Source organism: Ctenopharyngodon idella, chromosome 20 (assembly GCF_019924925.1).
Source record: "Ctenopharyngodon idella isolate HZGC_01 chromosome 20, HZGC01, whole genome shotgun sequence".
NCBI classification, from domain to species: Eukaryota; Metazoa; Chordata; class Actinopteri; order Cypriniformes; family Xenocyprididae; genus Ctenopharyngodon; species Ctenopharyngodon idella.
In genome coordinates, this window is record NC_067239.1 from 29416615 (window position 1) to 29442161 (window position 25547).

The window sequence follows — 25547 nt, forward strand, 5'->3', positions numbered from 1 at the left end:
GGTGTCAGCGTTTTGACTGATATACCAGCTGAGAAGTTATAATTACGATCTCTATCTGACATTTGTAATCTAGGCGCGCACACACACACACACACACACAGATCGTGTGGACTGTGGTTCTTGGGGAGCTTGTGGTGGTGTGCTGGTCTGTATGGGAGTGCTTTAGCCGCTAGGCTGGGTAGAGATTCCACTCCGCTGCGTTTTGAGGCTAATTAGTTTGGATATTAACGGGACGAAACCCCAAGCAGCTTCTAAATGTCACCCGCTTTCCCCACAGACACAAACACACGCCGGTTCACGCTCTTTGCCCCGTTCTACCGCCCCCCAGAAAAGTGCCGCGGGGAAAACCAAGAAAAAGCCAAGAAGCGTCTGCGGCGGGTCACGGCAACGTGCGGAATAGCAAACCCGTGTCACTGCGCTCGGCATACTGGGAGGACTGGTGTGAGCGGAGGACTGGATTTTCCGCTAACCACGCATAAATGTAATTTTCTCAAATATACATACATTTACATAAATGCTTCTCACATATTATTGTGAGTTTGTGCTAAATACAGTGTAATCAGACTTAAGCCATAAAAATGTTACGTTGTAAACCCGAATAAGTTCAATCAGTTGCCTCAAAATTTTCAAGTTTAAGTAAGCAGAACTGGCAGATTTTTATTTTGTACTCAAACATTTTAATTGTTCTTAACTTGAAATGTTTTGAGTACGCTCATACATTTAACTTAAAATTATCATGTAACCCCAATGTAAAAAATGTTATTATTGTAAAATTAGCTAGCTATAACAAGCTAATTCAGAACTTGCTAATTTACTAACATGTTAACAATAGCATGGTATAGCACTTGCTGAATGAGTGCAACAGTATAAAGCATTTAATATACTTGTTCTCAAACCAAGCCGCATGCACCACTTTTCACCATGATGGTAACTCTCCAAAAACCCACATTAACTCTTCTAAATTAGCATATCAAAACAATAATGACTACTAAATCTCCCACTTAACATTAATCTTGCACAAAAAAAAACATTATATAACACTTAATTTTAGCATTTACTCTCCCTTTCGAGTGCCATGGGCAAAGCATGCTGGGAAATAGAGATCTCAGGCCAGTTTCAGTTAAACTTAATTTCGTCTAAATTAAAAGAAATAAGTTCTTAAAACTCAGAACAATGAAACAGTTCAGTTTACTTAAAATATATAAGTTCTGTGAACTTGAAAGAAAAAGAAAGTGCTAAATACTCGTAAAAGTAAATTTGACTGAACTAATTTGTCTAATTTAAGTTTGTCCTGCTCTAACCAATTAATTATTTTGAGCCTTAGGGTTAGTCAGGGCATGTCACAACATCTCCAGGGCCCAGAAGACACCTCAAAAAGCTAAAAAATAAAAATATAAAAAATAATAAAAGCACACAAGATTACTAAAAGTAAAATGTATAAAAATTAAAATATTAAGTTTATTAAAAAATATTATTAAACAAATGAATAATAAATTATTGTTATTAATTTATTAAAATATTATTTTAATTAATTTCTAATGTAGCTAATTCAAAATACTATAATAGTATATAAATTATACTAACACTGCAAGTCACACTTAAAATGTCTAAAAGTCACTGCATTTGATACATAATATCTATCCTTAAAATATTATATGCATAATATAGTATCCCTTAATATAAATAAAAAAAGCACTATAGCACAGTTTTCAAGCAAAATATTTCACAAAATATAGGTTTTAAATGATAAACAATTAAAACACAAACACTATTAAAACACAAAAGGTTTCTGGTTGCCAAATGGTGCCTGAGGTTTTGCCAAGGAGGACCAACTACTGTATACACTACTACTAAAATCAAAAGAAAATGACTGGTTAATAGGAATATCTGATTGGTTAAGAGGAAATAATGGTCCAGGACTAATAAAAATAGGAACAACATCTTACTATGAAATCAGAAAATCACAATCAATGGGAAATTTGAGGGAAACTGACTTCATACACGCACTAAAAATGATCTCGAGATGAGTTGGAAAAACGGCTCAGAAAAGTGAAATTAGTTCTGAGAAAAGCTCCTGCAGCGTTTGAGCACTGATGACACTTGCTTTGATATTTTGTTATCTAATGCAATGATATACACAATTTTTTTCTATAAAATCACAGCTGTGTTTTTACCTAAAAACATCTACATTTTGGCATGAGCATGAAAAGCTCTGAAGTTTAACAACAGCGAGTGAAGCAGCTCCAACTGAGACGTTCCTCTACCATGTGCTGTATTAAGCATAGATGGTTATGAAGGCAGATGCCCTATGAACAGAAGTGTGTGTGTGTGTGTGTGTGTTAGAGGGTGGGGGAAGAAAGCGAGAGACAGTGAAAGAGAGAGCAGGGTAGAACCTTGCCTCAAGCAAAAGCCACTGAACAGTTAAGAACTTCCTGTTTCACTTCAGGCTACGAAGAAAACGCTAACCACACATGATGGAATGATGGCCTTTCATCCGTCCGAAGAAAAGAGGGAGAGAAAGAGAGAGAGCCGGTAGAAGAGAGATGTTCTAAGACAGATCCTATTTTCTTGCTGTCTGTGTCAATTAGTCCGGTGCCTTTGTGTTAAGCACAGGTAACCGTTTAAACACCTCAGTGCAGCGTTTGGACTCAATCTGTCCGGCTCGCTTTGGGTGGTTTGAGAGAGAACCGCGAAGAACAAAAAGAATATGCACATGTGTCGGCTCGCCACAGCGCCGTGGCTGATCATAGACATTTGGATGACTAGATGTGTTCAGGTTTTGGTTAGACTCAGCCAGTCTTATTCTATTCTCTAGTTCTTTATGAAGTGAAACAGTATATTGTGAACAAATTCAGAAACAAGGGCTTTGATTCATGAATCAATTACCCATTACAACATATGTAATTTATTCCTGTGATCAAAGCTACATTTTTTTAGCATCATTACTCCAGTCTTCAGTGTCACATGATCCTTCAGAAATCATTCTAATATGACGATTTGCTGCTCAAGAAACATTTCTTATATTATCAATGTTGGAAATAAATGTTTTGTAACATTATAAATGTCTTTACTGTCACTTTTAATCAATTTACTGCATCCTTACCAAATAAAAGTATTAATTTCTTTAAAAAACAAAAACTCACTGACCCCAAAGGTAGAATAACTACTTCACTTACAAACTTATACTTCAACATACATAAATGCACATAGATAAAAATAAAAAGCTTTTTAATCTTCCTCTAAAACACCTGTATAAAATAGGGGGAGAAATGCAGGATAGTTTATACATCACAAAAAAAGATACACTCCAAAATATGTTGGGTTAAAAACAACCCAAGTTGGGTTAAATACAGACAAACCCAGCAGTTGGGTTGTTTTTACCCAGCAGTTGGGTTAAATGTTTTCCCAACCTGCTGGGTAGTTTTATTTAACTTAACTATTGCTTAAAAATAACTATATGGCTGGCTTAAAATGAACCCAAAATAGATTGGAAATTAAAAATCAGACACATAATCACTAGAGGCAACAGTAATAATCAAAAGGCGAACATTTAATAATAAGCGATTTAATAAATGTTTATAATTAAATTATTATTTATTAAACAGATTAATAAATGTTAATTTCCAGCCTATTTTGAGTTTATTTTAAGTGAGCAATATAGTAATTTTTAAACAATAGTTGAGTTAAATAAAAACATTTAACCCAATCGCAGGGTCAAAACAACCCAATCGCTGGGTTTGTCCATATTTAACCCAACTTGGGTTGTTTTTAACCCAGCATTTTTTAGAGTGTAGTTATGCACAAAATTTCTTTTGAAGATAGTAAATCTTGGTTTCTTAAAGAGACCCAAAATTAAAATTGTCATCATTTATTCACCCTTCGTTCCAAACACATATCTTTCTCGGGCTGAACACAACAATTTGATGAGTTTCCCATGCAATTAAAATGAATAGGAACAGAAGCTTTCATGCTTCAAAAAGTACACAAGCACTATACATGTGTCATAAAACTAGTCCATACAACTTAAATATTATGAGAAGACTTTGTGTGGCAAAAACATTGCAACTATTGCATGAGTCATTTAGACCACTTTTGAGATTCTTTTATGGTTCTTTTGCATCTTTTTTGATGTTTGAAAGCTCCAATTCCCATTCAGTGTAAGTGCATGGAAAAAAGCATGTAAAATAGCCTTTATATGTTCTTCTTTGGTGTTTTACAGAAGAAAGAAAGTCAAATAATTTAGAACGACATGAGAGCAAGTAAATAGTGACTAAATGTTCATTTTGTGGTGAACTATTGCTTTAATTTAGCATTAAACAGCCACGAAGGGCCTCATGTTTTAAGCAGTCGTGTAATACGTGTGTTTGTCTGAACGGCCAGCAGCTGATATCTGAATCCAGACCCTACGATAGCTGTTCACTCTAATTTCAGAAGGTAAATGTTTAGCTATTAGTGAAGCACTTTGATGTGTCAAACAGGTTAACAGGTACATTTTCTGCTTCATGAAACAGTGTTTTAAAATGCACACACGCAGTGGTTTAAGGCAGATGCTTAGAAGTGCAAATTGGCCATGTCTGTGGGCTCTGATCAGCGGATTGTGCGTGTGCGTGTGTTTGCCGTGTATTTCCCAGTGATGCTGTGACAGGGGTTTTACACGCCGCCTCGAACCCGGCTCAGGGACGAGTTTCAGGCACTACATGCAACCTCTGCCTCGCTCTCTTCTTCTTTACCTAATTCGCTCTTTCCTCCAGCTTTCTCTTTCTCTTTATTTATGAAGACCACTCAGTGATAACCATGGAGACCATGAGAACACCTGCCACTGTATCCACAGAGATCATATAACCATGGAGACACTGAATTTTGGATCAGGTTGGTTAAGCAATGCAAAAACTAGTAGGTTACATTGTATTTCACTTGTACAAAACTCGATTCCATGATGCTAAAGTGTTGCTATGTGGTTCCCAAGGTGTTCTGAATGTTATGTTGCTATGCAGTTGCAAAGGTGTTCTGATGGGTTGCCAGGGTGTTGCTATGCAGTAGCTAAGGTGTTCTGAGGGTTATATTGTATCTCTGTGTGCTTACTATGGTGTTCTGATTGGTTGCCAGGGTGTTACTATGCAGCTTCTAAGGTGTTCTGAGGGTTATGTATTTCTATGTGCTTGCCATGATGTTCTGAGTGGTTGCCAGGGTGCTGCTATACAGTTGCAAATGCATTTTCAGTGTTATATAGTATGGTGCTATATGGTTGCAAAGGTGTTCTGATGGGTTGCTGGGGTGTTGCTATGCAGTAGCTAAGGTTTTCTGAGGGTTATATTGTATTTCTATGTGCTTACCATGGTATCCTGAGTGGTTACAAGGGTGTTGCTATGCAGTAGCTAAGGTGTTCTAAGGGTTAATTTGTATGTCGCTATATCGTTGCCAGGGTGTTGCTATGCAGTTGCTAATGTGTTTTCAGTTTTATGTAGCTGTATGGTTGCAGAGGTGTTCTGATGGGTTGCCAGGGTGTTGCTATGCAGTAGTTAAGGTGTTCTGAGGGTTATATTGTATTTCTATGTGCTTGCCAGGGTGTTGTTATGCAGTTGCTAATGTGTTTTCAGTGTTATACAGTATGGTGCTATATGGTTGCAAAGGTGTTCTGATTGGTTGCTAGGGTGTTGCTATCCAGTAGCTAAGGTGTTCTGAGGCGTTTTATTGTATTTCTGTGTGCTTACAATGGTGTTCTGAGTGGTTGTCAGGGTGTTGCTATGCAGTAGCTAAGGTGTTCTGAGTGTTGTATTTCTGTGTGCTTACCATAGTGTTCTGATTGGTTGCCAGGGTGTTGCTATGCAGTAGCTTAGGTGTTCTGAGTGTTATATTGTATTTCTATGTGCTTGCCATTGTGTTCTGATTGATTGCGACTTGCCAGGGTGTTGCTATGCAGTAGATAAGGTGTTCTGATTGTTGTACTGTATTTCTATGTTCTTGTCATGGTGTTCTGATTGGTTGCCAGGGTGTTGCTATGCATTTGCTAAGGTGTTCTGATTGTTATTTTGTATGTCGCTATGTGGTTGCCAGGGTGTTGCTATGCAGTTGCTAATGTTTTTTCAGTGTTAAATAGTATGGTGCTATATGGTTGCAAAGGTGTTCTGATTGGTTGCCAGGGTGTTGCTATGCAGTAGCTAAGGTGTTCTGAGAGTGTATATTGTATTTCTTTGTGCTTACGATGGTGTTCTGAGTGGTTGCCAGGGTGTTGCTATGAAGTTGCTAATGTTTTTTCAGTGCTATACAGCATGCTGCTTTTTAATTGCTAAGATGTACTGAGTGTTTTATACTGTAGTATGTTGTTATGCTGTTGTCAAGGTGTCTTGAGTGGTTACCAGGGTGTTGCTATGGTGTTCTGGGTTGTTACCTAAAGTCTCTATGATGTGGCTCTGGTCTATGGTATATTTTCACATGTTTTATCGTCTACCAGCTGAAAACAAAAATAATATCACATCCACAACAAGCTGCACAACTTGAGGCAATCATTCATGTTTGTATCACAAGCAAAGCTTAAAGTCAAAATGAATCATTAATATTTACCCCATTTACTTTCTTTATACATGTTCCAGGTTTTATTGGGTGCACCTTATCAGTGTGCACCTTATTTCAAAGAGAAGAATAGTTTGCATTTGTAAACTTAAATCAAAATTCTGAATCAACTTCAATTAGGTCTTTTACCACTTCACTTAGAAAACCAGCAGAAAACAGGCATAAAATGGGTCCCAAACGGCAATTCATGGGGTTCTCATAAACAAGTCTAAAGGCCTATGAACGACACCACAGCTATCAGATACATTTTGTCAGTGGGCAGGTCTAAGTGAGGCCCCTCCCTCTCAGCCTACAGTAAACTGGTGGGCGTGTCCACACAAGGCTCAGACTCCTCCCTCTTCCCGACAGCAGTGTCAGGCTTCATTATGTGGTTTTTTGGTGTGGTGGCGAATCCTCCCACTCGACACACACAATCGCCCACAGACAGGGTGAGCGTGTTGTATGTGTGTGTGATGTCAGTGCCACAGGCGACTACTGCTCATGGGCCAATCTACCCAACCTGTCACTCTACATCTGTCTCCCACACACACACGCACAGGAATTCTGCCTGAAGCATCTGGGTGGACACATGGAAAGTGGATTTTTGTACAGCACTTAGCAATATTAACAGACTCAAGATGGGTTGTGTGTGTGTTTTTGGGGGTGCATCCGAATTGTGATGAATTAGCAGTATAAGCTAAATGTATATGTGTGTGAGTATTTCACTTACCTGCTTCATTTAAAGCTGAAATGTGTCATTTTTTGCTGTTAAATACTTTGATTTATCCCAGGTTAATGCAGAGTCTGTCCCAACTAGCCCGACTTGGCTCAACCATTGGCCTATCGGACTATCTGTTTTGCCTATGAATGGCAGAGAGAAGTTCCTGCAAACATGATTGAAAACAGTAACGTTAGTTTTACAATTCCATTTTGTGATACTAAATGACACACTTCTGATTTAAATACATTTACATTTGCTTCTTAAAGCAATAGAGACCTTCTAAAAACAACTAATGAACTCTCTCTATATACAGATGAATATATTTGATTAAACCCAAGGTTTTTAGGATCAGGGTAGTAAAATATGATCTCCTCGCGTTTAAACATTGCTGTGAACAACACATTGTCAGTGCTTAAGTATTAAAAATTTTGAAGTATTAAATTTTTTTTTACAAAATATAGATATATAAACATTAGAAATATGAGAAATCATTTAAAATATTCTCAAAATAGATGTTCAATTTGGCTAATAAACTAAGGATTTAATTAAATGAAAATAGAGTTAGAAGTATTCAAATATTTATAAAAATATAGATGGATATGAATATATAAAAAATATATATATAAAAATAAACTAATGTGTTTAAGCATTCTTTTAAAAAGATATTCTTTTTTATAGTCAAACTAATGATTCAATAAAATTGTAATAAAATGTGTATTAAAATATTTCTAACAATATAGATAAATATTTGTAAAATATAAAGGTATAAAAATATAAAAATAAACTAAACACATACATTTAAAAATTGTTTTACTTTAAAAAGTATTTTTTATTTTAAATATGTACTATTTTGTCTGGCCAGTAAACTAAGGATTCAATAAAATGCATTAAATATATTTCAAAACTATAGATAAATAATTGTAAAATATAAATATAGAAAATAAACTAATAAATAACACTTAAAAAGTGTACTTGAAAATAGATTTTATTTTTATCAAAATCATTAAAAGAATTAAATATATTTCAAAAATATAGATATTTTAAAAAATATTAATATAAAAAAATAAACTAATTAAAACATTTAAAAAGTGTTGTACTTTAAAAAGTATTCTTTTTAAAAAATATATTCTTTTTCTGGCCAATAAACTAAGGATTGAATTCTAATAATGCATTGTTGAAAAACTGGAACTCTCATTACCGGTGGAAAAGGACACACACATGAACACACAGAGTGCATTAATTTAAGCCAAGACTCTACCTGAGTTTAACTACTCACCACCAGTCATTCCCAAAACTACAGCTCGACCTCATTGCCCCAGGATATATATCCCACACACATACACACACAGGAGAGCAGCTCCTCTCACACTCCTATTAATTAACCACATTAACATACGAGCACAATGACCCAGTCAAATGACCCGGGGCGAGAGCCGTTCAACTTCATTAAATGTGAAGCCGTCACCCTCCGCGGTCTCTCAGCGGCGCTATCATCTCATTCTCACCGCCACATAACTTCACACGTCACTCTCCCATTCAATGTGAGACATAAACAGGCCAGCTAATTAGAAGTGGTTTAATAATGACCTGCAATATACCAAAGACACTTCTAAAAATCTGACTTTGGTTTATTGTACGTTTTTTCGCTGTTTTCAGTTCTACACCTTCCTGACCTTCAAATCACATGCCTGAAGGCGTTTCAGAGCACTTTAAACTGATTTCAAAGCAAGCAAGAAAACAACTAAATTTGTAGTTGAACTCTGATAGTTTTGGTGAACTCTCAGATGCTTATTCAACATCTGAGCAGGTATTTCTCACAGGCCATCTGAATATTTACACATATAACTGAAGCTTTAGCATGACATGCCAGTCAATACAATCATGTTCCATTATTAGTGTTGCAATTTAGACCACCTGATGAAGCAAACAAGGTACGAAAACTAAATATATATGATGCATTCTCAACATTAACAAGATGTACCACGATATTTCCAAAGAACACATGCAAAAAAAAAGCAATAAACTACAGTTCAAATGATGTTAGTATGCCAAACTGGGCCAAAGGGTGAATAACATGAAAACTGAAACCCATGATTCAGACCAAAATCAGAAGCATTACTGTAATGCTAAAAATGGCAACTTTCATTAATTTAATGTGGGGGAAAAATCTCATTCTCATTAATGTAATGAAAAAAAGATGTATTATTTAATTTGCCTAAGTACAATTGTAAATATTCATCATACTGACTTTAAATTATGCTGATTTTTATGTAATTGTGACCATACTGTATTACAGAAATGAGAATGAGAGCGTTGCATATAATATATTAGAATTTAATTGCCATGAAAATAATATCATAGTGCAAAAAATCCTAATGGTCCTAAAAATAGGCCTCATTTTCTTCATGAAAAATGAAACTTCTTATTGTTTTTATTTGATTTGTTGGTGAACTATGACCCAGACATTTCATTATAAGAGTCACCCACAAATATACACTTCAAAAGTTCGGTAAGATTTTTCAAATGTTTTTGAAAGAAGTCTCTTATTCGCACCATTTATTTGATCGAAAATACATCCAGTGATCAAAGCTGAATTTTCAGCATCATTACTCCAGTCTTCAGTGTCACATGATCCTTCAGAAATCATTCTAATATGCTGATTTGCTGCTCAAGAAACATTTCTTATTGTTATCAATGCTGAAAACACTTGTGCAGCTTCATATTTTTGTGGAAATTGTGATGCTTTTTTTTTTCAGGATTCTTTGATGAATAGAAAGTTCAAAAGAACAGCATTTACTTAAAAATATATTTCTTTGGTAACAATATAAATGTATTTACTGTCACATTTGATCAATTTGATGCATCCTTGCTGAATAAAAGCACTTGTTTCTATATATATATATATATATATATATATCTTACTGACTCCAAACTTTTGAATGGTACTGTACATTTTTCACTGGCATTGTGTTGTAGTTAAAGCCTTTGTTCACAACAAATTAATTTTTCTTTTTTTTTTAAATCACAATCTAGCAGACCCAGTAAAGAAGTCAAGACAAATCACAATATCTCCTTGGATAAAAGCTATTGGACTGGTTTTAATAGCCGTTCCTACTCCTCTGCGGTATCCAACTGCATCAGACAGCAGATCATGTGAACTTCCATTTGCAGTTGCCAAATCTCATCAGCATTTATTTGCTTAAACTAAAGTTAGCTCATATTTGTTGTACTGCTAACAGTTGCTGTCACTCACGTCGCCTCAAATCCCCAACTAGGTGAAAACTAATGACTTCCAGTGGTTTTGTCGCTGCAAATCGATGTCAGTGTGAACGACCCTCAAGCTCTTTCATGAGAAGAGTAGTTTAACAAGTGCACAACACAATGTTCAGCATACTGTGATATACAATAATGCTCTCTATCACACACTGAACATTATGGGTGTAACAGTACAGAAAAGTTTCAATACAGGTCTTTTGGTTCGGCACCAAACAAATGCAGCATAATTTTAACCACTGCACAGCTGCATCCGAAATCACATACTTCCCTACTATATAGTAGGTGAAAAACAGTATGTGACAAAAGAAGTATGTCCAAATTCAAAAGTACCCAGATGACCTACTACTTCTAGTGAGATTCTGAAGTGTGCATACGATAGACGCTTTACTATCCCATGAGGCCACGGGAGAGGATTTGTGAATGGCAGTGAAGCGACGCAACTGATGCTGGTAGGTCACATGACAACGACAACATGGAGAATGTAGTACATCCAGATTCATACTACACACTCATACTATATAAAACATACTTTTTTTAGCAGTCGTGAAGTAATTACTTATTTAAAATAAGTACCTATTCAAGAGAGTATGATATTACAGACACAGCCCCCGAGTATAACGATATACTTTCATGTTGCAAACACATCTAAAAAATAGCCTAATGTAGGATGTATTGAGCTGCTCCGGTTGTATCCTTATATGTAAATGTTAGAAAGTCACACCAGTATTTCCATTTTGTATATAAAGGATCATTCTGACAGCAAGAGAGTCTCCGTTAAACTTCACAGACTTCACTAAAGAAGCACCGGTGCGTGCATGTGACTAACAGATGAAGCGCAATAAAATGTGAGCGCAATAATTCTGAGTAAAATATACATTTTGTTAAAAATACTTTGCATCCAACAGTAGAAGCACTTTAAATCTCTTCCCCATTCACAACAGCACTATAAAATGCAGAACGAAGAGTGTTTTGCAGCCGGTTGCAGCAGTATTGACAGATTTTTAATTTAAAGACAGTTTGCTCAGTAAAGCACTGTTTAAAGGGGACCTATTATGCAAAATTAACATTTACAAGGTGTTTAAACACAGATGTGTGTAAACAACAAGCCTAAAATGGTAAAAATCCACTAACTCCTTTTTTATTATCCCCATAAATCATAAAGTCTCTCAAAACAAAGTGGTTCCAGATTTCCCCCTACTCTTACGTAAGAGCCCCACCCACAACTGACGATGGAATGTGCCCTATTAGCATAGCTCCGCCCCTGAATGAGCTGTACACAGTCCGCCATGTTCATCTCCTCGCCAGAGCATTTAACTGCAGCATTTAAGTAAGAAATTTACTCTTATTAAAGCAAACAAAGTTATTTAACTAACAGCAGTGAGTGATTTTTGTTTTTCTTTTGTTGTTCGGTTCATATTAACAGCATATATAGGAGTAGGTACTGTATATTATGCTACTGTCACTTTAATACACAGATCTAATATACACATGAGATTTCTTTACTTGCTGTTTACGCTTACAGACATAACCGACTGAGTTTGTGACCTTTGTGTGTTTTTCACATAACCTTGTGTGTATTTGACAGTTTAAGTACAATAAGATGTGTAAGAGAAGTTAGTTTACATCCAGCTTTCTGTGCGCATGCTTTAGATGTGTGTGCTCAGAGAACCATATATCAGAAGTTTAAACTGGCTTAAAAACGCATGCAAATAATTAACTTTAATGACATGAGCGTGGCCGCGATAGAGATGATAATCAAAACCACACAAATGTTTTTGGCAGAGTATCTGAGGCAGGAGATGTACAGGCTCTGCCCTCTTCTGGAAAGCAGGGCGGGGAGCAACAGCTCATTTGCATTTAAAGACACGTGCACGAAATAACAGCATGTTTTTTCTTCCACTCAAAAATGGGCATTCACAACATGGTATAATAAATGATCTGTGGGGTATTTTGAGCTGAAACTTTACAGACATATTCTGGGGACACCAGAGACTTATATTACATCTTGTAAAAAAGGGGCATAATAGTTCCCCTTTAATTAAGAAGAAAAAAAAAAAGCAATTTTATATTGTGTTTTCCCTCTGCTGTACCATAACACAACGAACCGTGACTTCATAATATTTGTGTGCCATTACACCCATAGCCTACTGAACATCAGTGCAAAATTGATTTCTAGCGATCAAAAACAGTGTGTGTGTGCATTTTTAAGACAGTATGTGTAGATCTGGCAGACAGGTCTGTTAGTGGTCACTGCGGCGGCTGCACTCGGGTTAGTTAACGCTAACCGTACGATTAACAGCGCGGTCATGACACTCACGCACACGCACACACACTCAGTGTTCGAGTGGTCTACTGCGGTCACTGCTCATTTCCTGCCCCCCAGCTCTGTTCCCAGGGTTCCTTGGGGCGACCTGTCTGGCCAATTACCTGCTGAGCTGTAATGAGCTGCCAAGAGCCAAACACACACACTCAAGCACACATTCCTACTGTATCCACATGAATTATTTTCTCAATCCTCACATAAATGCAAACACTAATTCGGTCTTCCTCACACACTCAGACGGAGGGACACACACACACTGCGGTTCAGGGCCAGAAACAGAACGACTCTTATTCTCCGGTGGTCAGGTTTAATGAAGCAGAGTTGAATTAATGCAGGCGAGCTGTGCTCTGCAGACAGATATAGAGTGAACGTATAGAGCTGAGGAGATGTATAGGGAATGACAGAGAGACGGGGATGAGCTGAGAGTGATGCTGGCAGATAGACGAGCGCCGTGTATAAACAGAACTGGTGAAACGGCACGATGCCTCGATCACCTGAAAAACTGACATTATTGACATCCCCGAGACCCCCCCGCACACACACTCTCATACATACATGTATCTAGTCCTGTGAATCTCATGAAACCAGGTCACATTTCAGCCAAAAATAAAAATAAAAAAAGTAAGAAGTTATGTTTTTCGTAAATAAAATGAAGCATGTTTTTAGGACCTGTAAGATCTTGTTGCATTGTGACATTATTTTCATGACAATTAAGCACATTTTGACCCAAAATTCTCATTACTGTAATGCATCTGGATATTTTTTACTTCTGACTTTTTGGTTCCATTTTTCTCAGTGATTATTTTCATTAGAATCTGTAAAAAAAAATCAACATTAAGAATGTAACAAAAATACTACATACTTATATATATATATTTAATAATTACAGTAATGAGAATGAGATTTTTTGCATCATAGTAATAAAATTTTGCTTAAGGATTGAATGCTTATGCTTAATTTCCCTAAAAATTAAATAGGCTTCCTACCTATTTTAATTACCAAATTCCCAATTCCATAATTTGAAAATGTTTTGCATTTTTATTTATTTTTTTATTATTTTGTATTTTGATGACTGTCATTATATTCTAATTATTTTCCGTTTTTTTTTTTTTTTTTACTGTATTACAGTCCAAAATACTGTAGTATAATGATTTTTAAAAAATAATAATTATAATTTTAGATGTTTATTTTTGTATTATGGAAAATGTTTAGCTCTCATGAAAATATTGACCTGAATGGTCCTTAAAATAAGCTAATTATTCATAATTTCTTTGTATTTTATGAGGTGAAACACGAGCTGGACAGGATCTTGACAGGTTTCATAAGATTCACCAATTCATCAAATACACAAGTTGAGACAGACCTTTTTCCCAGACAGACTTCTACACATTTACAGAATGATTCAAAACTACTTACATAAATATTGTTCACTATGTGAAATGTCACTCAAACGCTCATCGTGACACACTAAAAACACTGAACTCGTGCAAAGGATGATGGGTACGCTCTGACAGACAGCAGGCCATTTAGCATCCAGCTCACCCAGACAACACCCCCCCCCACCCCCACCCACTGCTACAGTGCCTGGGGGGGTTTCCACGGTGACGGGCCGTGTCAGCGTCAGGCGCTCAAATCTGCCAGTCTGCGCTACGGCCCTGCCATCTGATTGGCCGTTGCATGCTGCTATGGAAACTCAGGCGGAAGGAAGCATGGAAAGGGGGGCGGCCACGCCAAGCGGAGTGTGTGTGTGAATGTGTGTGTTCTGGTCTTTCCTGGATGCCCCTGCTCTCATGGGACCTCTGATGCAGATGTTTATAAAAACCTGAAAACTGGTGAAGTTTGAAAAATGCACGACAGAGACTAAGATCAGCTTGTACGGTCTGTTTGTGTCTAAGAGAATCAGCGTCTAATCAAGTCTAATCTAGTGACCAGCTTAAATGACCAGTTTAAATCCATCATGCTGGTAGTTTACAGTAAGTAGGCCTACTTACAACAATAACCAACTTAACCAACTTGTGCCAGTAACAGACTATCACTGCACATCTAAACCAGCTGGGCCATTCTCAAAATAATAATAAAAAAATAAAAAAATACAAACAAAATTGGTGCAGCTAATTTAATTAAATTTGAGGAACTTTTCGCAGTTAATTTTGTACAAATTAAACAAATGTTTTGTTTAAATATCTTGTGTAGTGGAAACCTAACTAAATTAAACAGAATAAAATCCAAATGAAACTCTTTGAATTAACTACTAGTTAGCAATGGCACATTAATCATTTTAAACATGTTAAACTTTTTCTTAATATATGAAATGCATGGGATGAGTAGCCACAAAAACTCATAAATATAAAAGAGATTGAACATTAAACACTGACAAGCCCTTACCTTTACTCCAAAACACATAAAACAGCACTTTATAGCTATTAGTATAAATTAATTTTTAAAATGTATTCTCCCGATCCATTTTACAAAAAACCATAATGAAATTATGTTCGCAAAATGTTCAGAAATTGTGTTGATTTAGCTAATTTTAACAAAGTAAATTAAGTAGTATTATTTGAGTGTTCCGGTTATGCTCTTAAACTTTAATTATAAGTTGACTAATATAACTATAAGTTAATTAAAACCATTGTTCACTGAAGGACTGACAGTTGACTTGCATGTCAACTTGATCATTTAGTTTTTTTTAACCATCTTTAGACATTCTGACAGTATCAAATACTATTGCAAGCGAGACAAACCAACTAACATCACAGAATTCATAAAATCCACCGCTAATACTCACCGATATTTGCGCTGCTGTCGATTTCCCTCCAAAATGATGTCACTTCCTGTAGGATGACATCATACAGGAACTGGCTTTTGTTTGTTAAAATGATTTTACAAGACTGGAAAGAGAAAACAGAATGGAAAGTGATTTTAAAAACTTTTAACTTCAACTTAAAGGGTTAGTTCACCCAAAACTGAAAATAATGTCATTTATTACTCACCCTCATGCCGTTCCACACCCGTAAGACCTTCATTCATCTTCAGAACACAAATTAAGATATTTTTGTTGAAATTCGATGGCTCAGTGAGGCCTCCATAGCCAGCAATGACATTTCCTCTCTCAAGATCCATTAATGTACTAAAAACATATTTAAATCAGTTCATGTGAGTACAGTGGTTCAATATTAATATTATAAAGCGGCGAGAACATTTTTGGTGCGCCAAAAAAACAAATTAACGACTTATTTAGTGATGGCCGATTTCAAAACACTGCTTCAGGAAGCTTCGGAGCGTTATGAATCAGCGTGTCGAATCATGATTCGGATCGCGTGTCAAACCGCCAAACTGCTGACTTTGTCGAACTGTGACTTTTGTGACTTTGGCGAACCGCTGATTCGACACGCTGATTCATAACTCTCCGAAGCTTCCTGAAGCAGTGTTTTGAAATCGGCCATCACTATATAAGTCGTTTTTTTTTTTTTTTGGTGCACCAAAAATATTCTCGTGGCTTTATAATATTAATATTGAACCACTGTACTCACATGAACTGATTTAAATATGTTTTTAGTACATTAATGGATCTTGAGAGAGGAAATGTCATTGCTGGCTATGGAGGCCTCACTGAGCCATCGGATTTCAACAAAAATATCTTAATTTGTGTTCCAAAGATTAACGAAGGTCTTACGGGTGTGGAACGACATGACGGTGAGTAATAAGTGACAGAATTTTCATTTTTGGGTGAACTAACCCTTTAAAATTATAAATCATTTTAAAAAATAATATATTTTTTTTGTTAGTTTTAATTAAAGGAAAAAAAGAAGAAACACGTACACAATTACATTTTAGAAATAGGGAAATTATTTTAAATGCATGACTATGTCCTATTTTTATAAAAGAAAACATAATGTGATTGGTCGTGAAATTGTGATTTTAATATTTTTATCTAGTTTAATAAGACAACAGGGAATGAAATTGTACTTAATAAAGGAAACTGGTCTAAACTTTCTGTTTTCCACACAGCTAATCGCTGTGTCCATTTACTACAATAAATGCAGATTTACGTGGATCACCAGCTATGAATATGATGCGAATAAACAGCAGTATCTGAAAATAACCTTCTTGATTTATCCATGAAGGCCTCAGTTATGGAGACTGTGGTTGAGAAGAATCTGTTGAAATTGAATTTCCTACTGATATCCAATCCAGGGAAAACTGACCCAAGGAAGCTAGAGGGGTCAATTTGTGTCTAAGGGAGTTTGTGTGTGTGTGTGTGTGTGTGTGTGTGTGTGTGTGTGTGTGTGTGTGTGTGTGTGTTTCTGGGCTGTTGCGGACTGGTTAACCCTTAAGTGTTTTGCCCTGAGGACGTCATTAAATGTTCAGCAGCACACCTGGGAGGAGCTGCAGCTAATATGAGCGAGAGACTCTAAATGCTACACACACACACACATTTATATATATAACTGCAGTGAGGAAGGAGCGTCATATCCATAATTGATGGTTGCTTTTTATTTGAGGTACCGTGGGACACGGGACTGCAGCCTAATTTGATGAGAAATCGTTTTTTAAGGTTGTTACTTTGGTTTGACACGTCTGCTTTGAGCCGCCTGCCTCCCTCTCAGCTCAAACAGCACTCTGCTCTGATGGAAGAATTAAAGATACATGTGAGAATAAATCTTACATGCAGGAGAGAACAGTGCAATATAGCACATAAAGGTGTGCGTGTGTGTGTGTGTGTACGCATTTTGGTGGATGGGACTAAACAATTCCTTAAAAAAACCTAAAAAGTCAAAGCAAAAAAAAAAAAAAAAAAAATGGAGCTCTACATCAGGAAATTAAATGCTAGCCAGCTATTTATTATTCATTTTATTATTTGTGGTTGTGTTAATTAAAGTTAAAGAAACTGTAAATTATGCGTGTGCTCATTATGGTAATGACATATGCAGAGCGAGCGTCTGTCGAGGGAGGGTTCAGACCTTGACTCCACAATCGCAGAATCTGAATGTCTAATATCTCACGCTTTATACAGTGCATAAAAAACGCATGCCAGCAGTACATTTTTTAAAATTTTTCTGAGGAAAATGCGAGCTGTGAATGGTTTCTAAGTCCCTTAAAGAGACAGTTCACCCAAAAATTAACATTCAGTGATTATTTACTCACCCTCATGTGGTTCCAAGCCTGTATGACTTTGTTTCTTCTGTGGAACATAAAAGAAAATGTTTTGAAAAATACAATAGAAATTTAAGGGAGTTGTCTGACAGAAGAAAGTTCTACAGGTTTGGAATGTATGAAAGCAAATTTTTAACTCTCTATAACCACTTTCACAGTAAAAATGCCCAAAATGTACTACATATTAACACATGCAACAACTTTCTTTTATACATATTGATATAATTCACACATCAGCAACAGTAAGATACTAAGAGAATTTATGCTCTATTCTATAATTTATCGAATCATTTCTTCATCTGCTCAGATGGAGAGATGCTATTTTGTTTAGCAATTGTCCAATTTGACAACATTTCTTTCCTCAATGTAGATCACTGGAGATAAACAGTGATCTACATTTCTCAATCATTTTAAAGTCCTGTTCACACGTGACCTACAAAGATAGGTCTCAGGTCCAGCAATGTGTTCACACTGTCAGTTTTTGGGATTGACAACGGCATTTACTTACAGGTGTTTGTCTGGAAATGTCCCGTTCACACAGCATCTTGCAGTAACATCTCGAATACGGTCTGTATGAACGTTCAACGAAAGTCAAGCCCGTATAGAGGGTATGCATTAACGTCACTTTCCCGCCAGAACGCGCTCCCTCAGCTGGACTGAGTGGCTAAAGAACCTGCTGCATGACTGGATTAAATAGGGGAAACTGCGAAAACGCGAGTAAAACAAACGATTACACTAAAAGTTGGGCTCGAAAGTGTTCCTTATAACATGTCAAAGAAACCTAATCCATGGATATTGACATGCAGCCAGGAATCGTGTTTCCTGACATTTATATGTGCCTGATTTTGATGCCGGAGAAATACATAAAGCAAATCTGCCTGTGGACGCTTTATATAACTACAATAAATCCGAGTGATCACTTATATCAATGTTATATCGTCATATCTTCCAGCCCTAAAACTTGTATAGTTTTTGTCAGTGTTTATTTAAAAACACCCAATTATGCAGAATATAAGATGGTAAATAATTAATTGATGAGTTGTCAACACAATATATAACAATACAATATATAGGGTATGATTTTACCCCAAAATCCATCGGTTCGACACAAAATTATAACTGCAAATCCAAGTTTCTCTGCCTGGAGTCCAGTTGTTTCTGTGAATTGCAGCGATCCATTTGCTTCTTGTTTCTGCAGCTTTTGGCAGTCTGTAAAAATATACCTCAGATTTTGTGTCAAAGCTATAGTATTTGTACACTCAAACGCAAAGCTTTTTCCCGTTTTGGATGCGTTTTGTGTGTTTTTGGCGGCATTCACGCTGAAAACCAATGCTGCCACTCAGTGGGTGTAACCGCAGTTATAACGGTCGACGGTGACGTCACGTACGACAGTGACCAAAGTAATATCAAAGATGGCGACGTTCATAAAACTGAAAAGTCTTATCACTTTTTGACACGACAAGAGTCCAATTGAGTCACTAGTTCGTCCGTCTAATCTTCATTAACCGACAGAATCTTCGATGTAAATGCGCCAGCCGGACGGATTTAACCGTCGCACTCGCGTCTCACGTCCTTTGCAGTGTTTCGCGCATGACGCGGCATTTTGAGTCGCGCATAAAACACAAAACAAAACTGACAGGAGCGGCTCCGGTGGAGAATAGTGATTGGATCTCAAACCTTCAGATGACACACATCTCATATCTCCGTCGCTGTAAGTAACCGAAAGTGAAACCACACAAACAAAACCCCTTAGTGTAGCGGCTCTCTGGCACTGTATGACGTGACTTACAACTAGTTGTCCAGTGTGGTTCCGTTCACACAGCGCGGGGTTTCCGAGAGTGCGGTTGTGAGTCCTGAAAATGTACGGGTGTGAGTTCGGTTAAATAACCGTAAATAACCGTACTGTGTGTGAACGTAACCGTATTAAGGACTCAAATACAGGACTGACAACTGTATTCTGCTGCTGTGTGAACGTGGACCATGAGTCTATGTAATTTTTCACCTCTTTTATTGTTCACCAGCCAAAAATCATAAGTCTGATTACTTAGAAAAGTAAAAGCACACAGTACCTCAAAAAGTTGTGCAATTTAAGGCATCAGTTCTGTTGCACATACACAATGGCACAGCATTTCTGTAGCTTTAACAGTTAAACATGACACTAGCAATGGCAAAGTCATGGGTTTGATTCCCAGGGAATGCATGAACTTTGGAAAAAAGTATTCTTTGAATGCTTTGGATAAAAGTGTCTGCTAAACATTTTGGAGGTTGTTTAAACCACTTAACCTAATGTGCTTATTGGATGGATATACTGCAAATTAAATTTTTCCCTATCTACAGTACCTGTGTGCCTGAGTTTTCCTGTAAAGCAAACAAACATTGTGATGTAGGGTAGATTTCAGAGACAATCTGTCTAAAATCAGGAAGAATATCAAGATGTGAATTAAAGGATCTCTTTAGGCCTTTATCCGAGAGCTTAGATTTCCTCAGGGAGACATTTTACTGTTGGATTGTCTATCAGTATTTAAGATCTCTGTAATCGACAGTCAAAAAGATGTTTAAAATCAGCCTTGTTGGGTTTGAGGAAATCCTGTGTTTATCTCGTAAAAACTACCTGCTTAAGGTCACAATCCAGCGTGTTTCTCAAACAACGCTCTCTTAAAGCTCACAGATGGTAGATAAACAAGCGTCTCTCGTGCATGTCAGGGGTTAGGATCTGCTCACCTCATGGGTTTACCAGCTCAACCACAGCACAAACCCAAGCCCCAGAGCTCATTCTGTGGAGAAACATGCATTTATGAGCCACAAAACCAAATTTCATAGTGTGAATTTCATGAGATCTCTGTAATATCCCAGCTGTCAATGAAATTCAATAGAGAGCAATTGGAGAGCAGTGTTGGTATTGTTAGCTAAAACTGTTAAACATATTTGATAATTGAAATAAAGTTTAAATAAATTATAAATAAGAGTGAAAACTCTTTCTAAAAAGTTATAAAATTACTAAAACTTAAATAAATTAAAGCTATATATAGACATAGTTAAAATAAAATGACAAAAGCACATAACAAAATTACTTAGACTAAAATTAAAACTGAAAATATAAAAATAAAAGCTAATTCAAAACTCTCAATAAAGTCTCACGTTTTGTTCGAATATACCAAGATACCACGTGTGCAATCAAAAGTCAGATATCTCAATATGAACTCAAACCTTTCTCACCAAAATATCTAAGATTTTATAGCTCTTTACTGCTGTGTGTCAACAGTTGATTCATTTGTGTCTATTTTTACTCTCTACAATGCATTAAAGGGATAGTTCACTCAAATATGAAAATTCTGTCATCATTTACTCACTCCCAAGTTGTTTCAAACCTGTATGAATTTCTTTCTTCTGCTGAACACAAAAGAAGATATTTTGAAGAATATGGGTAACCAAACAGTTGATGGACCCCAGTGACATCCTTGATATGGATAAAAAAATACTATGGAAGTCTATGGGGACCATCAACTGTTTTGTTACTCATATTCTGGTTACCCAGTGTAAAGAAACCAGAACTAGGGTAGCACTGTACAAGTGCATCAAAAGATTGAGAGCATTTCGGATCTATTGGAATATATAACTCAGTATTGTCTGTGTAGATGATACATAATATTGTATTTATGAACAATTGAGCCTAAAGGGCACATGTACAATGAAAATAAAATAGGCCTAAGTATAGAACCCTGTGGCACATCATTATGTAATTTAGCTGATGTAGAACACAGATTTCCAATGCAAACCGAAAATGATCTATTCTTCAAGTATGATGTAAACCAGTCTAAGGCGGTACCCTTAATACCAACATCTTCCAAACGCTGAAATAAAATGCCATAATATATATATTTTTTTGTGTTCAGCAAAAGAAAGAAACTCAAACAGGTTTGGAACAACTTGATGGTGAGTAAATGAATTTTCATTTTTGGGTGAACTATCCCTTTAACTATTAGTCTTTACATAATTTTACACATTTGCACACTGGAAACTAAAACCTGAAACTACAACCCGGAGCAATTGCATGCTGCTCTATGAATACAGATTTCACAAGTTACCACAGCTATAAGTCACACAAAATGTCAATACCATGAGCCATTCATAAGGCCTCATGAAAGATGGAGATATTTAGTGCCTTGTAAATACATCTGAAGCCTGTGCTAAGGGTGTATAATGATGTTTACAACAGCTGTATTAAAACTGCATGCGCTCACCTGTGTTAGCAGAGGCTAGTCCCTCTTCCCTTAGGCAGGTTATGGTTCTCGCTCTCAGAATGGCCCCAGGCCTCGGTTCTAACACACTCATCCAGACATATCTCCCATCCCTTAGTTCAGCTCTCTCTCTACTGCTGTCTGCCACTCTTCATCTCCCTCTTTCTTTTGCTTTGTTTTCTTTATAACCAATTATGCCTTCCTTTCAAGCTATTACCGCTTGTTGTCTCGTCCCTTGACCACAGTGATCCCCTCAGGTTGTAGTTTCCAGCATGCTGATGGGCGCCATGATTATGTAAAGACTAATAGTTACTTACATTTTTCTGTATTGACGCATTTCCTATCAAAACTGGAAGTTGGAGCAGAACACGTCAAAGCCTTTAGTTCACATCAAAGCCATTTGCCTTGATTAGATACTTGCTATTGCTGAGAGACGTGAGAGGCACATTTAGTCAGCAAAAAAATTATATTAAAGGCCCTAGTCACAAATGGACAAAAACTTAATTTATGCACAAAAAAAGAAGAATTTTATTCCATATATATGCATGTTTTGGAGAGTTTGCTAATCTGCAATACATTGCAAAATGTTCCCTCTTGAATGTTTGAACAATATCCAGAAGATGCGATGCTTATGTTTTCTGCTCTCTTAAAGACGTTTATCGCAACACAAATACAATGCTTAAAACAGAATGAAATGACACGTGTCTTTGGAGGAAAAATGTACATGACAAGTTTAGAAAAATAAGAGACAAATACTTTTAAAAAAACAATCCTTGTTCCACATTTTATCAGATAAATCATCAAATGCAAAGGGCAGTTGTGCATCTGTTGCAGCCAAATTAATTTTTGAGCTGCTCGCCCTTAGAAACCAATTGCTTTGATCACCATATTCAAGAGTTGTCATTTTAATTTAGTTTAACTCGATGTACTAAAATAACTCAAATAAAAATTAATGAAAACTATACAGACATCAGGGGCGTTTCCTCCGAGGATGCATAGAAAGAAGTGTCTCCTCAAAAAAACTGGATCAGAAAATAATCGATATTACAAAAACAAAACAACGCAAATATTACAAATTGTGACATTAAAAGGAGTAAAAGTCACTTGTTTTTATAAAGTAACAGTGTCCAACAGTGACACCCGCAGCGGGAGGCTTGCCTCCCCTGAGCCCATTGACTTTAAACAGACCTCCTGAAAGCATGCGGTGAGTTTGATGGGGGGTAATTGAGAATGAATGGGGGAAAGTCATGAGAGGGGAGGCAATGCCTCCATCGCGGTATGATTGGATATGATCGGTTATGATTGGTTCATGCGATAAATCCTGCCTCTTGTTTTCGTGCACATTCTCGTATTGGCCTGAATGAAGACAATGATGGTAGACTAATTAATTCATGGGAAGACTAATTAAAAAGTAAGTAAACAGCTCAGCCTCTTAGATATCACCACTTTATGTCACATCAAAATCAAACTTGAAATGGCCTGAAAACATGAAGACTGTGGGGGGTTTCGTGAGCAATCAGCTTGGGGAAATTAAAGGTACATCTTCGTGTCTGTCTGTGACGAGCGCGTACAAGCTTGATAACTGCGGAAAATAAGTTGACTATTAAAAAGAAAAACTGAACATTACTTCACAAATAATATATAATTGTTTAAATTGTTACTACCTTTAGTTATTATTTTGGAATGAATGTTAAAATGCGTAAAAACACTAACTTGATGAAATTTATACTTGGTTTTAATAAACAGAACATTACATAGTGTACAAATACAAAGTAGAATTGTATTTGGTCTCTCTTTTTTATGTAATGTTTATTTAACCAGGAAAATTAAACTTAACAGGGACATAAATTTACATTTATATATATATATATGTGTGTGTGTGTGTGTGAGGACTTTGCCTCCTCATTTTAAAACACCACCGCACGACACTGATATACATGTACAGAAACTACTAAAATGACAAACAACGAAATTGCTAAAACTTTAACTTAAATTAAAATGGAAATGGAAAATATAAAAAACTTATTCAATAAAATCTATATAAGTATCTCAATAATACCTAAAATAAGAATAATAAAAAAAAAAAAACATTAAACATATTTAATTAACTTTTAATATTTCATAAATAATATTTTGTTACCATTATTGGCACTGCATGTGTATAAATGTTTTGGCAATATAGTATGTAAAAACATTCATGCCTACTTGAAATACTTTGACATGTTGAAGCTGTGACAGTATTCCAGTGCTTCGAATGCTGTTGCTATCAGTGACATAACCGCTACACATACCGTGTTATGTTACGATCATACACAGCTCTAGGGCGCAAGGCCTGACGGGTCACGATCCCGACGTCCCGCTTGTGGCGATCCGAGACAGAAAAACACTCACTTCAGACGCTAGTCTTGTCTCATGCCTTGCACTGGCGTATGATGCTAAGGGGCTAATCCACATATTAAAGCTAATTTATGGAGATCCGGTAAGCACTGCCTTTAAACATGCAGTCAAATTAATATTCAAATGTAATTCCTCACCTAAAGAAATAAAACATGCTAATGGCATACTAATTTAGTTGCAGCTGCTGTAGCTCAGAGGTTGATGGTCTGATTTCTCAAGGCCGAGTATTTAACTCCGCAGCCAGAGAGTAAAGAGAGAATTTTTCTTCCCACAAATGAATTAGTAAATAGCGAGTACGTGTTTGTAGAAGCTTGCTGGATGTATTCGTGTCAGATAGTTTGTTCATTACTACGTACGTCCTCTCGGGCCAGAAAGGGTCACGTTTTAACTTCAACCTCATCTCACGCAGGGAAACTATTTTTTATGCAAAACTGATTTAATTACGACTTATAGATGTGGAGGGAAAAAAGCAAAAGGCAACGAATCGTTCGGATTGGCGGGGAAGTTGCGCATTAGCCGTCACCACCTGTGGCTGTTTTCTGTAATGGCTTTTCATACGGTTCTGCGTGCGTGTCTAGGGGAGGATGAATAAAACAAACGAAAATATGAAAATATAGACATTGGTTTGTCATTGTGTGCTGTCCTCCAGGGGTGCAACCGGTATTTGCATATTCATATTTTCGACCAGATACATGAATAATTTCCCTCTCTCCAAAGGTTAGGGCTCATTAATTAAAGTCCAGCAATTAGAGAGAATATTTTCTATTATTAATTGTTTTTTTTTGTGACGCCGCATGGAGCTGTTATAATTTATAACTGACCTGAACTCGCCTTTCTAGTTTCCATCCGGTTACCACTGAAAGCCAGTTCACCTTGGGCAATGACAATC

At 36.5% G+C, this 25547-nt stretch overlaps 1 long non-coding RNA gene across 3 annotated transcripts in view; it reads right to left on the minus strand.

The window, feature by feature from the left end:
- Positions 1–22562, minus strand: part of LOC127502914 (uncharacterized) — a 59634-nt gene extending 37072 nt beyond the window's left edge. The window contains exons 1-6 of one of the 3 annotated variants that reach the window (XR_007926955.1): positions 22265–22562; positions 20745–20797; positions 18532–18592; positions 18015–18051; positions 15655–15757; positions 7280–7433 (exon numbers count right to left, since the gene is read on the minus strand). This is a non-coding gene — a long non-coding RNA (uncharacterized LOC127502914). Of the gene's footprint in view, positions 1–7279; positions 7434–15654; positions 15758–18014; positions 18052–18531; positions 18593–20634; positions 20798–22264 lie in introns of all 3 variants that reach the window. The other 2 variants (XR_007926956.1, XR_007926957.1) reach the window with 2 other exon arrangements.
- Between the last annotated feature and the right edge of the window lie 2985 nt (positions 22563–25547).